This window comes from Trichechus manatus, unplaced genomic scaffold, assembly GCF_000243295.1.
Source record: "Trichechus manatus latirostris isolate Lorelei unplaced genomic scaffold, TriManLat1.0 scaffold00127, whole genome shotgun sequence".
Classification (NCBI taxonomy): Eukaryota; Metazoa; Chordata; class Mammalia; order Sirenia; family Trichechidae; genus Trichechus; species Trichechus manatus.
In genome coordinates, this window is record NW_004444063.1 from 7,721,804 (window position 1) to 7,734,960 (window position 13,157).

At 39.5% G+C, this 13,157-nt stretch overlaps 1 protein-coding gene across 4 annotated transcripts in view; it reads right to left on the reverse strand.

Annotated features, from left to right (window-relative positions):
• Positions 1-13,157, reverse strand: part of CDC42SE2 (CDC42 small effector 2) — a 115,991-nt gene that overhangs the window by 88,759 nt on the left and 14,075 nt on the right. Inside the window, exons 1-2 of one of the 4 annotated variants that reach the window (XM_023739019.1) lie at positions 6,917-7,034; positions 2,198-2,368 (exon numbers count right to left, since the gene is read on the reverse strand). The gene's annotated coding sequence lies outside the window, so the exon portion shown is untranslated. Of the gene's footprint in view, positions 1-2,197; positions 4,904-6,887; positions 7,035-13,157 lie in introns of those variants that run through there. The other 3 variants (XM_023739018.1, XM_023739020.1, XM_004384762.2) reach the window with 3 other exon arrangements.

Genomic DNA, 13,157 nt, shown 5'->3' on the forward strand with positions numbered 1-13,157 from the left:
GAGAAGTTAGAGGGTTGACATGTTGTGGGGTTGTTAACCAATATCATAAAACAATATGTGTACTACTGTTTCATGAGAAACTATTTGTTCTGTAAGTCTTCACCTGAAGTACAATTATATATATATATATACACACACACACACACACACATAACTAGATAATCCATCCTGTGACTCAAAATCCTTCTTACTAGACTTCCTCCCCCGCCCCACCAACACACACACATGTGCACGCACACAACTAGGTCCTAGAACAGAGCTTGGAAGCACACTTGACACGGATTGAGTTGTGTCCCCCCAAAAATATGTGTCAACTTGGCTAGGCCATGATTCCCAGTATTGTGTGATGGTCCACCATTTTGTCATCTGATGTGATTTTCCTATGTGCTGTAAATCCTACCTCTATGAGGTTAATGAGGCAGGATTAGAGGCAGTTATGTTAATGAGGCAGGACTCAATCTACATAATTAGGTTTTGTCTTAATCTCTTTTGAGATATAAAAGAGAGAAGCAAGCAGAGAGACAGGGAGATCTCCTACCACCAAGAATGCAGAACCAGGAGGGGAGCGTGTACTTCGGACCCGAGGTCCCTGTGCTGAGAAGGTCCCAGGACAGGGGAAAACTGATGACAAAGACCTTCCCCCAGAGCTGACAGAGAGAGAAAGCCTGCCCCTGGAGCTGGCACCGTGAATTTGGACTTCTAACCTCCTAAAATGTGATAGAATAAACTTCTGTTTGTTAAAGCCATCCACTTGTAGTATTTCTGTTATAGCCACACCAGACAACTACGATTACACTTTAGGAAACCTTTGAGTGTACATTCCAAAGCCAAATACAAATTATTCTTGAATTATGTTTCTTACTATCCATGTCCCTCATTCCTACAATTAGCACAGAGAAAGGAAGATAAACTGTTCTTCATTTTTATAATTAAGTTAAATCTCATTTATTACATTGAAAGTCAATACTTTAGGAGAAGAGCTGATTTTTTTGATGGTAAAGTCAAACAGAAACAAAAGGCAAAAATCCAAGTAAGATTTTTTAGTGTAGAACTAACCACATGACGTGTGTTACACACTGGTCATCTTAAAGCCAGACTTAATGTCACTCATAATCCTAGAGGGAAGCTGTGCAGTTAAAGAAAAGGGTGTGATTTAAAAGAAAATCTCTATAATTACTCAGTTATGTGGATTGGTTTTTTAAATACTCTACCATTCAGATAATTCAATTTAGTAAACAAGTATTGATCACTGTATTAAGAAGATAGTACTGGTGTTATACATGACAGGGATATCAACATAGCCCTTGACTTCACGAAGTTTATAATGTGCTGCAAAAGTAACATATACAAACACAACTAAACATTCCTGGACAGCATAGAATAAAGTCAAATAGAAGTGCATGATATTAAAAGACAGGACTTTGGAAGAAATCAAATGAATCAGGATGACTTCCAGGAGCAAGTAATTGAAAAACTCAAGGCAAAATTGCTTGAACAATAGGGAAATTTATCATCTCCCATAACAAGGAGTCCACAGGTAGCGTGGCTCTAGGCAATGGTCTCCAGTTCTGGTTCTCTACAATTCTCTTGGCTCTGATCTCCCTCATGGGCATCACCTTCAGGACAGTAGCAAGATGGCTGCAGCAGTTCCAAATGTTACATCTACATACAAGATACTCTGCGGAGAAGAGAGATCATTCTCTTTTCTTCTTTTTACTCAAAAGCAAGAAAACCTTTCCCAGAAGCCTCTTGCGGACTTCCCCTTTATCTTCTATTGGCCAAAACTGGATCACATGCCTATTCCTAAAATAATTCACTGCCAAAGGGAAGGAGACCTACCATGATCAAGGTCAGAATGGATGCTGGGAGTACCATGACCATCACCTCAGTGTTGCCTGAATATTTCAAGGGAAGACAGTCCTTGGACTGATTGGGACTGGAGAAGAGATACAAGAGAAAAATGCATAGGCAAAGGAAGGGATATGCATAACTGGAAGAAGAAAGTCAAACTCTGCAATCATACATTAATCATGCTTTTAGAGATAAACGATTCTCTTAAACTGCACTGTTGTCATTCCCTGTAATACAAAAGTTAATTAACTATTCGAAATAAATGGTAAGAATGCAGAAGGAGTCATTATATTTTTAAGGAAGAATTTGAGTTATTTATTTACCAGCAGAGGACAGTCAGACTTACCACTCCTTGTCAACGAAGTCACCTATTCAGCTATCTCTGGGCTGAGAACATTCCATATTATGCATACAGATGACTCTGCAGACTCACTCTCAGTAGTTGTCCCTTGAAGGTTTCTTCTCATTTGGGTTCGAGGTTCCACTCAGAAATCCACACACTCACAACTGGCCCTGTCTGCAAATGAAAGCTTGCAATTAGGAGGCAAAAAACGACAGTAAATAATTTCTCCTCCCCCTGCCTCCATCTATAACTAATTGATCCATATGAAAAATGAACTCAAGCACTAGGCTCAGTGAGCACCATGTTCAAACCAAACAACCTGCATTTTGAAGCTTGTAATGTGCTTATTATACATGGTTAACTTTTTCTCATCAAATAAATTTACTGTAGCTTCCATGGTACACCTGGTACAATTCTATACACCAAATGTTGCCCACTGGGCAGAATCCAGCACACAGATGTGCTTGGTGGGCCCACACAAGGTTGGTCTACCCAGTGTTAAAGGATTAACTGCCTATATTTAAAATTCCTTATTTCTGATCTCTCTTGAAAAATTAAGAAATATGGAAATACTGGGCCCACTTTCCTATGTGGTAATAATCTGTCAGAGCTGATTAGCAGATAACCCTTTAGACAGGGCATATACTCTGCAGTTCTCCACAGATGTCACCACTCTCTCTTATACTACAACCTGGTTCACAGTTACCTGCCTGGACCCTGTAGGCATCCGACTTGCAAACTCTGCTCTGTATTTACAAACAAGCAGCTTCCCCTATGGTCATAACCTGAATTAGGACTTCTAGCCTCCAGCATTGTGAAAAATAAATTTCTGTTCTTTAAAGCCACTCATTTGTAGTATTTTTGTTATGGTAGTACTAGGTAATTAAGACAATCCCAAATGTCCATCAACTGATGAATGGATAAATAAAAAGTGGTATATCCATATGATATGGATTAAGTTGTGTGTCCCCAAACTATGTACTGGAATCTTAACACTTATACCTGTGGATGTAATATAATGTAATGACTTTACATAGAATCTAATGTAATGACCTTCCATAATATAATCAATCGGTTGAGGTCATACAAGTGTATGGTGGATCCTAAACCTAATAACTTCTGTGTTATATAAATATAAATAATTGATTAAATTTATATGAAAAGCAGGACTTTTTCAATGCATTAAGTTTGAAAATCACTGCCACAATCTTTCTCTTGAGAAAATAACTCTTTTAAAAGTACAATACCTCAATTCTAAGGATCAAAAATATAATCACAAGGAAATCATATGCCAAAAAATAGCACTCTAAATAACCTAGTATAATCTGGCATGAGCAAAGAGAAAATTTGATCAATTTCAACATTATTCATTCAATTGTGGTCCACTGAATACCTCAATCTTTCATTACACTTGGTAGGAATTAGATAAAAAATATTGAGCCATTTCACTGTCAGCAAAAAAGATATCTTAATATAATCATTTGATTCGAGTTTATCTGGGTATTGTTACTAAAGGTACTTCAAGTTCTGCTTAGAATTCATGGAAAAACATCACAAAACCAGATTCAATCTAATTAATGTTAAATTCTGGCATGCTTTGATGCTTTTTGTACTACATTAAATGCCACCTCTATCCCCATCTGCCGGTGTTATTTATATCAAAGAGACAGCTAACTCCATTATCTCCTTAACTGCATTTAACCACTATATTTCATTTAGACAATATCAAAAGTATATACTCCTAACTCTACCCAGAGATTTCTCTTCTCCAAGTTAATCAGTCTCAGTTCCAACATAATGCTATGGAAAGAAGACCGCATTTTTGTATAAATGAGTTAACCGTGCTACCTTCAAATACTTTTAGGGCTGTCACATACAAAATTCTGATAGTTCTGCATCATCCCAAATGGTAGAACTAGAATCAATGAGAGCAGGCTATAGTCTGACATACAGAATATCTTTGAATCACTGCTGCCTAAAGGTAGAATGTCCTGTTTTGGGATACAGTGAATACCTACTATCAGGGGCCACGATGTTATGCCAGTGATTAAAAAGTCCAACAGATAGTTGATTTAGACCAACTTTATTCCACTCTTCGGATCCTTTTAGGAATTTTAAAAATTTATTTTTAAGTACCCAATCCACTGCAATTCAAGTCTTAAATTTAAGCTGAAGAAACTACAAGAAGCTAAAGTTCCTAAGTCTTAACAGCAACATTTCTGTTTAGTTTCCACTTTTTCCCAATGGATATATAGTGGCTTAGATTTTCAGGCCTTGACTCTATTAGAGAGCCCTGGTGGCGCAGTGGTTAAGTGCTTGGCTGCTAACTAAAAGGTCTGTGGTTCAAACCTACCAGCCACTCTGCAGGAAAAAGATGTGGCAGTGGACTTCTGTATCCATTACCCAATCAAAAGAGAATTTTTACTTTGCTGCACTATGGTCACTGAGAACACACAGCTTCTAGCTCATCGTGAGTCCATGTTTCTATTTAAGCATTCTATTTATTCACTATATTCAGGCCAGACAACTATCTAGGCCACTAGGTTTTCTAATGTGATGTAAGATGCTTTTACATCAGTTTCTGACTAGGCAAACAGTCTTCATGTTCTTATTTTAAATTTTACTTATTTTAACTAGGGCTGCTAACCCAAGGGTTGGTGATTCAAACTCACCCAGCCGCTCTGCTGGAGAAAAATGTGGCAGTCTGCTTCCATAAAGATTTACAGCCTTGGAAACCCTATGGGGCAGCTCTACTCTGTCCTACAGGATTGCTATGAGTCCAAAGTCAACTCAACTAAAGGGCAAGGGGTTTGGTTTTTATCTATATCTAGGTATATCTACTATCTATATCTATCTACATGTAGGTAGGTAGATAGATACAGAGAACAAAATGGTATATAAAGTGTGTCTCCCACAATCTATGGTTCACCAATCACCGTTTCCCACCTGTTATGGATTGAATTGTGTCCACCAAAAATATGTGTTGTAAATCCTAACCTCTAATGCCTGTAGTTAATTCCATTTGGGAATGAGTTGTCTTTGCTTTGTTAATGAAACAGGATTAGTGTAGGGTGTGTTCTGAGTCATTTCTTTTGAGATATAAAAGATTAAACAAGCAAGGGAGCAAATGCAGATGGGGAAGACAGATACCAAGCCACATGGAAACCGAAGCTGAAGAGACAAAGACCTTCCTCCAGAGCCGAGAGAGAGAAAGACTTCCCCTAGAGCCAGCAACCTGAATTCGGACTTGTCGCCTCCCAAACTTTGAGAAAATAAACTTCTGTTTGTTAAAGCTATCCACTTATGGTATTTCTGTTACAGCGGCTCTAGATAACTAAGACACCATCCCAGAGACAATCATCACCACTTTCTTATGTATCTTTCCATTAAGATTCCAAGCATTTATAAAATTATATATATCATGTATGTGATACACACAAATGGTAGCATAATCTATATACCATTCTGCAACTCACTTTTATAACTTCACGTCTTTGAGATCATTATGTATAACTATATGTAGGACTTCTTTTTTTATTGGCTGTATAGTACTCTACTATGTAGTTACATTATATTTAGTCAATCTCCCACATATGGATATTTAGGTCGCTGCCAATATTTGTATCACAAACAATGCTATAATGACTCTTTTTATCATCTTTCCATTGAGCCATTGGGCCCTCTTTTTGCCATCCTATTTATAACTGCAATCTCCTGTTCCCTATCTTGGCAGTCCCCATCTCCCTTTCATGCTTTATTTTTCCTCACAGCACTTCAAGTTATCATGCATTCTATCTAATTTACTCATTTATTTATTGCTTGCATTCCCCAACTAGAATGTGACTCCATGAAGACAAGGATTCTGGGATCTTTAGTTCACAGCTGAATCACCAGTGCCTAGGAGTGCCTGGTGCATAGCAGGACTCAATAACTATTTGTCCAATAATGAATGTTTTGCTTTAAAAACATACATGATACCCAGAGGTACACACATCTTCCCTTCAAGGTAAAATAAGTCACTGTTACCACACTGGGCATTAATTTGTCCTCTTTGTCTTACATTAATTTTCTATATCATATCATATATGATTGTTACATTTTAGTCTAATTCAGATTGCTATAATCTGTGAACCCAGGAGTGTCCCAATTTAATTCAGCCTGTCTACCCAAAGATAATGTTCCAGGTCTTTCTGAATATTAACCCAAATAGTGTGCACTTAATTGAGTCTCTGCATCCTTGTATGCAGTGGCCCTCCTACACTGACAGCATCATTAACACACAACTTCCTCTTCATTTTCAGTCACCCAAAGAGTGATCCAGTGTGGCACTGTTGTTGCTGGTAGCTAGCCTCAAGTAGGACCCCCACCTCATGGCCACCTCCTGCACAAAGGAACAAAATGCTGCTAGGTCTTGTGCCGTTCCCATGAGTAGCTGCGGATCAGACTATTGTGATTTATAGGGCTTTCACTGGCTGATTTTCGGAAGTAGATCACTAGGCCCTTCTTCCTACTCCATCTTAGCCTGGAAGCTCCAGTGAACCCTGTTCAGCATCATCGCAACACGCAAGCCTCCACTGCAGGTGGTGGCTATGCATGAGGTGCCTTAGCCAAGAATCGAACCCAAGTTTCCTGCATGGAAGATGAGAGTTCTACCACTAAACCATACGGCTAGGTAAACGCAGGGGGTGCTGACATCCCAACTTATCTTGAAAGAGCCAGTACATGTTTCTTTAACTTGTCCCAGTTGTCTTCATATGGAGTTAAGATTAGTGGGAAGTTTGGGTCATTCTCTTGCCAACGGATCAGCCTGCATTTCAGTCAGGCCCTAGCACACCAAAGCCTAAAAATAAAATGGTCATTGACAAATTGGTAAGAGGGAAGTATACGTCATAAAGAAGTATACTCTATATAGAAAAATAAATTCTTGCTTATTTTTAGATTACCGAAATTTGGCAAATCTGAAAGTTGTATTATCAGAATATACACTATACTATATATAGTATACGTTCCACTGTTCAACATTCAAATTAACAATTACATATATCATTCAGTATAAAAATCTTCATTTTAAACAAGGTTAATAATAAAGAGTTTATTCCAAGAGAACATAACGGACTGTTTCCCTAACTTTAATATTACCCACTTCTGCATGTGTACTGCTACCAAGAGCCAAATAAGCCCTTAACTTACTTAAGAAATAATTAGGAAGGTTCAAAGTATACTGGGTCATATTTGTTATACCAGTACTTTGAAGATTTCTATGTGTTTAAGAGAGATCTAAACCAAAACCCAAACCCACTGCCATCGAGTCGACTCTGACTCACAGCAACCCTGTAAGACAGAGCAGAACTGTCCCACAGGGTTTCCAAGGAGCAGCTGGTGGATTCGAACTGCCAAGCTTTTGGTTAGCAGCCGAGTTCTTAACCACTGAGCCACCAGGGCTCCAGAAAAGGGATACGGTAATATAAAATTTGCAAGGTAAGTTAGATGTAAATGACAGTCAATCTTAAATGTATTTTGAAAATTGTATTTCTGAAAAAGATAAGAATTCATATTCAAAAAACCAGTTACGGCTATCAAAAAAATGGAGATCTGTTTCTTTAATGAGAAAAAAGTATGCTGGACTCTAACGTTATATTTGGTCATCTAGTGTACAAAACTGAGAAGTTTAAGTGAAGAAAAAAAATTATAGTTTTCAACTCTGGCTGCATACACCCACTACTTACTTATCAACACGGTTAGGTTCCAAGGACCAAGTCATTATGTGGAAATCAACGTTATGTGAAAATGGACGATGATCACATCAGATTGCAAAAATGGAGGATAATTACATCATTACTCAACTGCCAAATTACATCATCACATAACTGCCAAATCACTGAGAATCATGGCCCAACCAAGTAGATACATAACGTTAACTATCACAGCCAGCATTTACTCTTGCTACTCTTTCATCGCACCATGGCATTCGTTACTGTCAGACGTAAGTTGTTAACATGCAAATACTCGCACAGTAAATTTTTTACTATTGTCATAAATGCAAAATGCCAGCTAATGAGACAGTCGATAATGAGGAGGAGGTATAGGAAAATGAACTGGTGAGCTTTTAAGAAATATTAATGCCAAGGCCCTACATCAGACAAATTAATCAATTCCTGGGATTGGTGCCCAGGAATCTGTAGTTTATTAAAAGTACCTCCAGATTATTTTAATATATTGCCAGGGTTGAGAGCTAAACAAGTCTTTCAAAAAGCATTGTGCATATCAATTTCATGCATCGTAATACTTTCATAAAATGTACATTTAACAGGCAACTAGACATGACTGTCTGTAACGGAGCCCTGCTGGCACAATGGTTAAGCAGTAGAATGCTAACCAAAAGGCTGGCAGTTCGAAACCACTGCTGCTCCTTGGAAACCTTATGGGGCAGGTCTGCTCTGTCCTACAGGGTCACTATGAGCCGGAACTGACTCGACAACCAACAGGTTTACACATGATTGTCTGGACATGGGGCAGTTCTGCTCTGTCCTACAGGGTCGCTATGAGTCAGAATCGACTCAACAACCAACAAGTTTACACATGATTGTCTAGACATGGAGCAGTTCTGCTCTGTCATAGAGGGTTGCTGTGAGTCGGAATCAACTCGACAACCAACAGGTTTACACATGATTGTCTAGACATGGGGCAGTTCTGCTCTGTCCTACAGCGTCGCTATGAGTCGGAATCGACTCGACAACCAACAGGTTTATACATGATTGTCTAGACATGGGGCAGTTCAGCTCTGTTCTTTAGGGTCACTGAGAAGGAGCTGACTTAACAGCAGTGGGTTTGGTCTTATTTTTGTTTAGACATGACTGACCAAATAACACAAAGAACCTGCAATTACAGGCCATAGAACAATTTTATTATTTTCTATCTTACACATAAATCAAGCAAATTTATTAATATTTTTCTTTATGGCTTAAAATTTTTGAAGAGTCTTTATATTGACTTATGTTTTCTTCTAGTATTTTAAAGGTTTCCTTTTTTATATTCAACTCCAGAAAATCGAAAATTCAACTTGGTAGAGTATGAGGTAAAGACCTGGTTTTCTTTTTCTTTTCTTTTTTCCCTGATTTTTGTGTTTTGGCAATCATGAGTTTCTGATTATTATGTTCATTGGTCTGTAAAGTACAGTAAAAACTAGACTGGTTTCATCATAAAGATCAGTTATACAGTTTACCAAAACAAACCTTTCAAAGCAAAATAAAAAAGTAAATGAGATAATTTACTTAAAAGGATTAAAAACACAATGCCAATTAAGGCAGTAGATAACTGTGCCCTTAACTTAAGGGTCTTCAACTGGGGTAATGGTCTGGTATCTCCCAGGGGTTACACTGGCCTAAACAGTGTAAAGGAAATCAATTTCCAGGTTACTCTTCTCTAAAAGTGATTGGTCTAGGCATCATCTCATCTGCTTTTCCACCTTCTCTTTTACAAATAGTTCTTCTATGCTATAAAAGAAGTCTTACTTCTTAGCCGTCTCAAATGAAGATGGGGAAAGTGTTGACATGCTGTGTGGTTGGCAACCAATGGAAAAAAACATTTTTACATGTATACTACTTGTTTAATGAAAAACTAATTTGCTCTGTAAACATCTGTCTAAAGTAGGATAATAAAAAAAAAAGTTCCTGAAAAGTTAATGTGGAAGTTATGTAATTTCCATTTCGAAGAATGCAATTTATTACAACTCTTTAAAAAAAGAAAAATTACAATCAAAAAACCAAACCCCCTGCTGTCGAGTTGATTCCAACTCACAGTGACCCTATAGGACTGAGCAGAACTGTCCCATAGGGTTTCCAAGGAGTGGCTGGTGGATTTGAACTGCTGTTCTTTTGGTTAGCAGCTGAGCTCTTACCCACTGTGCCACTGGAGCTCCCGGTGTATAGTCAAACAACAGACAGCCCTATAAAGTGAAGAACAACACCCATGAAGAAGATGCTCCTCAGAATAACCAACCATACGAGACCAAACGGGGAGCACGTGCCCAAAAACAAAGTTTACAAGGCAGGAAAGATAGGCGAATGGAAACGGGGAATCCAGGGAGGAAGGGGCGTAGACAGCGCTGTCACACTGAAGGGACTGCAACTAATGTCACAAAACAAAATGTGTATAAATTTTTGAATGGGAAACTAAATTGCTCTGTAAACTTTCACCCAAACCAGAGGCAGGGCCAAGATGGCAGAGTAGTCAGACACTTCCGGTGAACCCTCTTACAACAAAGACCCGAAAAAACAAGTGATTCGATTCTACACAACAATCTAGGAGCCCTGAACATTAAAGGCAAAGTTGAGGAACCGGACTGAGTAGCAGAGGGAGGGAGAGACAGTTTGGAAGCAGTGAGGAGGTGCTAGACCTGACCTGGCGAGCGCCTGAGCCCTTCGGGCCTGATCAGCTTGAGGGTGAGCAGTGAGGCAGGCAAGGGGCATGCTCCGGAGGCGTGTTTTCCGCACTGGGAAAGACCCAGCTGCTGAGTCTACTCGGCCACACAGAACCAGTAAGAAGCAGCCCTCGATCCACAAAAGTTAAGTATGCGTCTAGCCTACTGTGCAGATCAAAAACACCCCCACTTAGGAAAAACTTGTCTGCCATTTACCTCCCCACTCCCTGCTCTGCACTGGGTCCCAGACCGGCTTCAGCAATTGCCAAGTCCCCTGAGCTGTAAGTAGGATATGTCACACACCCTGAGCCGTTCTCCCCGCCTTGGAGAGCAAACAAATTAACAAACGGGCAAAAATAAACTGCCAGCTCTGCTAAGCCAGAAACTCAGGGTAGGGACAGCTCCTTTGCCTAGACTCAGGCATAAGAGATCCATGGACTTTGACTGCCCTTCCCCCTGCATAGACTTGTGTGGGCCAATTTCAACAGTGTAGGCCCTCATTATCGCAGTACAACAGGGTATATACCAGAAATCTAACTTCAACTGCTTCAACTGTGAAGTGGCAGGTTCATGACATTTGACTCTGCTCTGCCCATTAAGCAGGGTCTTCACCTATCCACATAAGGGGCCTGACTACTGGTGACTCCACCCACGCCACCAAGCCACCTACAAGAGGGGACCAAGAATAAGTGGTGCCCCCCAAATACTTAAGCCGACAGCACTGGATGCTCATAGTCTGGCCGCAAAACCCACCCACCAACACGCCCTAAGGAACAGGGACACGCCTTCCTCCTGGACACTCAGGGTTGCCTGTCAACCCTCTGCCTTGCTCAGAGTGTGTCCCCCTGCTGCAGCCAGATACCTGTGCCTATACCAATCACCCATGCCTGTCTAGCACTGTAAGTGAGAGCCTACACCACACACATGGTAGCTACCTACCTAGGCACCTGAGCTGAAATCCATACAGGAGGAGTGGGCAGACTCCTGGGCTCACATACCTAGGAACAGATCTAACCACCCAGCGATAGGACATTAGAGCTTCAAAGGTGCCAATAATCAAACTAGCTCATATGAGCAGCCTATTTGGGCATATCAAAACAAGTAAATAGGACACAGTAATCAAACATAAAATAAATAAATATAATAACTTATTGATGGCTCAGAGACAACAGTCAGTATGAAATCATATAAAGAGGCAGTCCATGATGGCTTCAGAAAGCTCTGAAATTAAACAATCAAGAAATTTTCCAAAGGAAAAAAATTTCTTGGAATTACTGGAGGTAGAACACAAAAGATTAATATACAGAACTCCTCAAGAGATTAGGAAGGAAATGAAGCAAAACGCAGAACACACAATAGAGGAAATCAAAAAGATTAGAGAAGAGCATAATGACAAATTTAATAGGCTGCAAGAATCCCTAGAGAGACAGCAATCAGAAATTCAGGAGATTAACAATAAAATTTCAGAATTAGACAACTCAACAGAAAGTCATAGGAGCAGAATTGAGGCAATGGAAGTTAGAATTAGTGAGATTGAAGATAAAGCACTTGACACCACCTTACATGAGGAAAAATCAGACAAAATGATTTAAAAAAAATGAAGAAACCCTAAGAATTATGTGGAACTCTATCAAGAGGAATAACCTACAAATGACTGGAGTACCAGAATGGGGGGGATAACAGAAAATACAGAGAGAATTGTTGAAGATTTGCTGGCAGAAAACTTCCCTGCTATCGTGAAAGCTAACAAGATATCTATTCAAGATGTTCATCAAACCCCACAAAAGGGAGATCACAAAATAAAGTCACCAAGACATATTATAATCAAACTTGCCAAGACCAAAGATAAAGACAGAATTTTAAGAGCGGCAAGGGATAAATAAAAAGTCATCAACAAAGAAGAGTCAATAAGAATAAGCTTGGACTACTCAGCAGAAACCACGCAGGTAAGAAGGCAATGGGATGACATATACAAACTCCTGAAGGAAAAAAATTGCCAGTCAAGAATTATATATCCAGCAAAACCGTCTCTCAAATATGATGGTGAAATTACGGCATTTCCAAATAAACAGAACATTAGGGAATTTGTGAAAAGGAAACCAAAATTACAAGAAATATTAAAGCGAGTCCTCTGGTTTGAAAATCAGTTAACATCAGTTAACAACCCAATACTAGACCACAGGACAAAGCAACCAGATATCAACCCACATAGGGAAGTCACAAAAATAAACCAAAGCTAAAACACTGAAAATAGGGAAACAGATGTCAATATGTAAAACATGACAACATTAAAACAAAAAAGAGGGTCTTAAAAAATGCAGACATAAAAAAAAAGACCAGATTTACTGGCCTACAGAGACTGGAGAAACCTCGTGAGTATGGCCCCCAGACACCCTTTCAGCTCAGTGGTGAAGTTACCTCGGAGTTTCACTGTTCAGCCTTCAGCCTGGGAGTGGACAGCCCCATAAAACCAAATGAGACTAACCAGGTACAGGAGTCCAGTGACAAGGGCCAGAAGGCAGAAGGGGACAAGGAAGCTGGTGA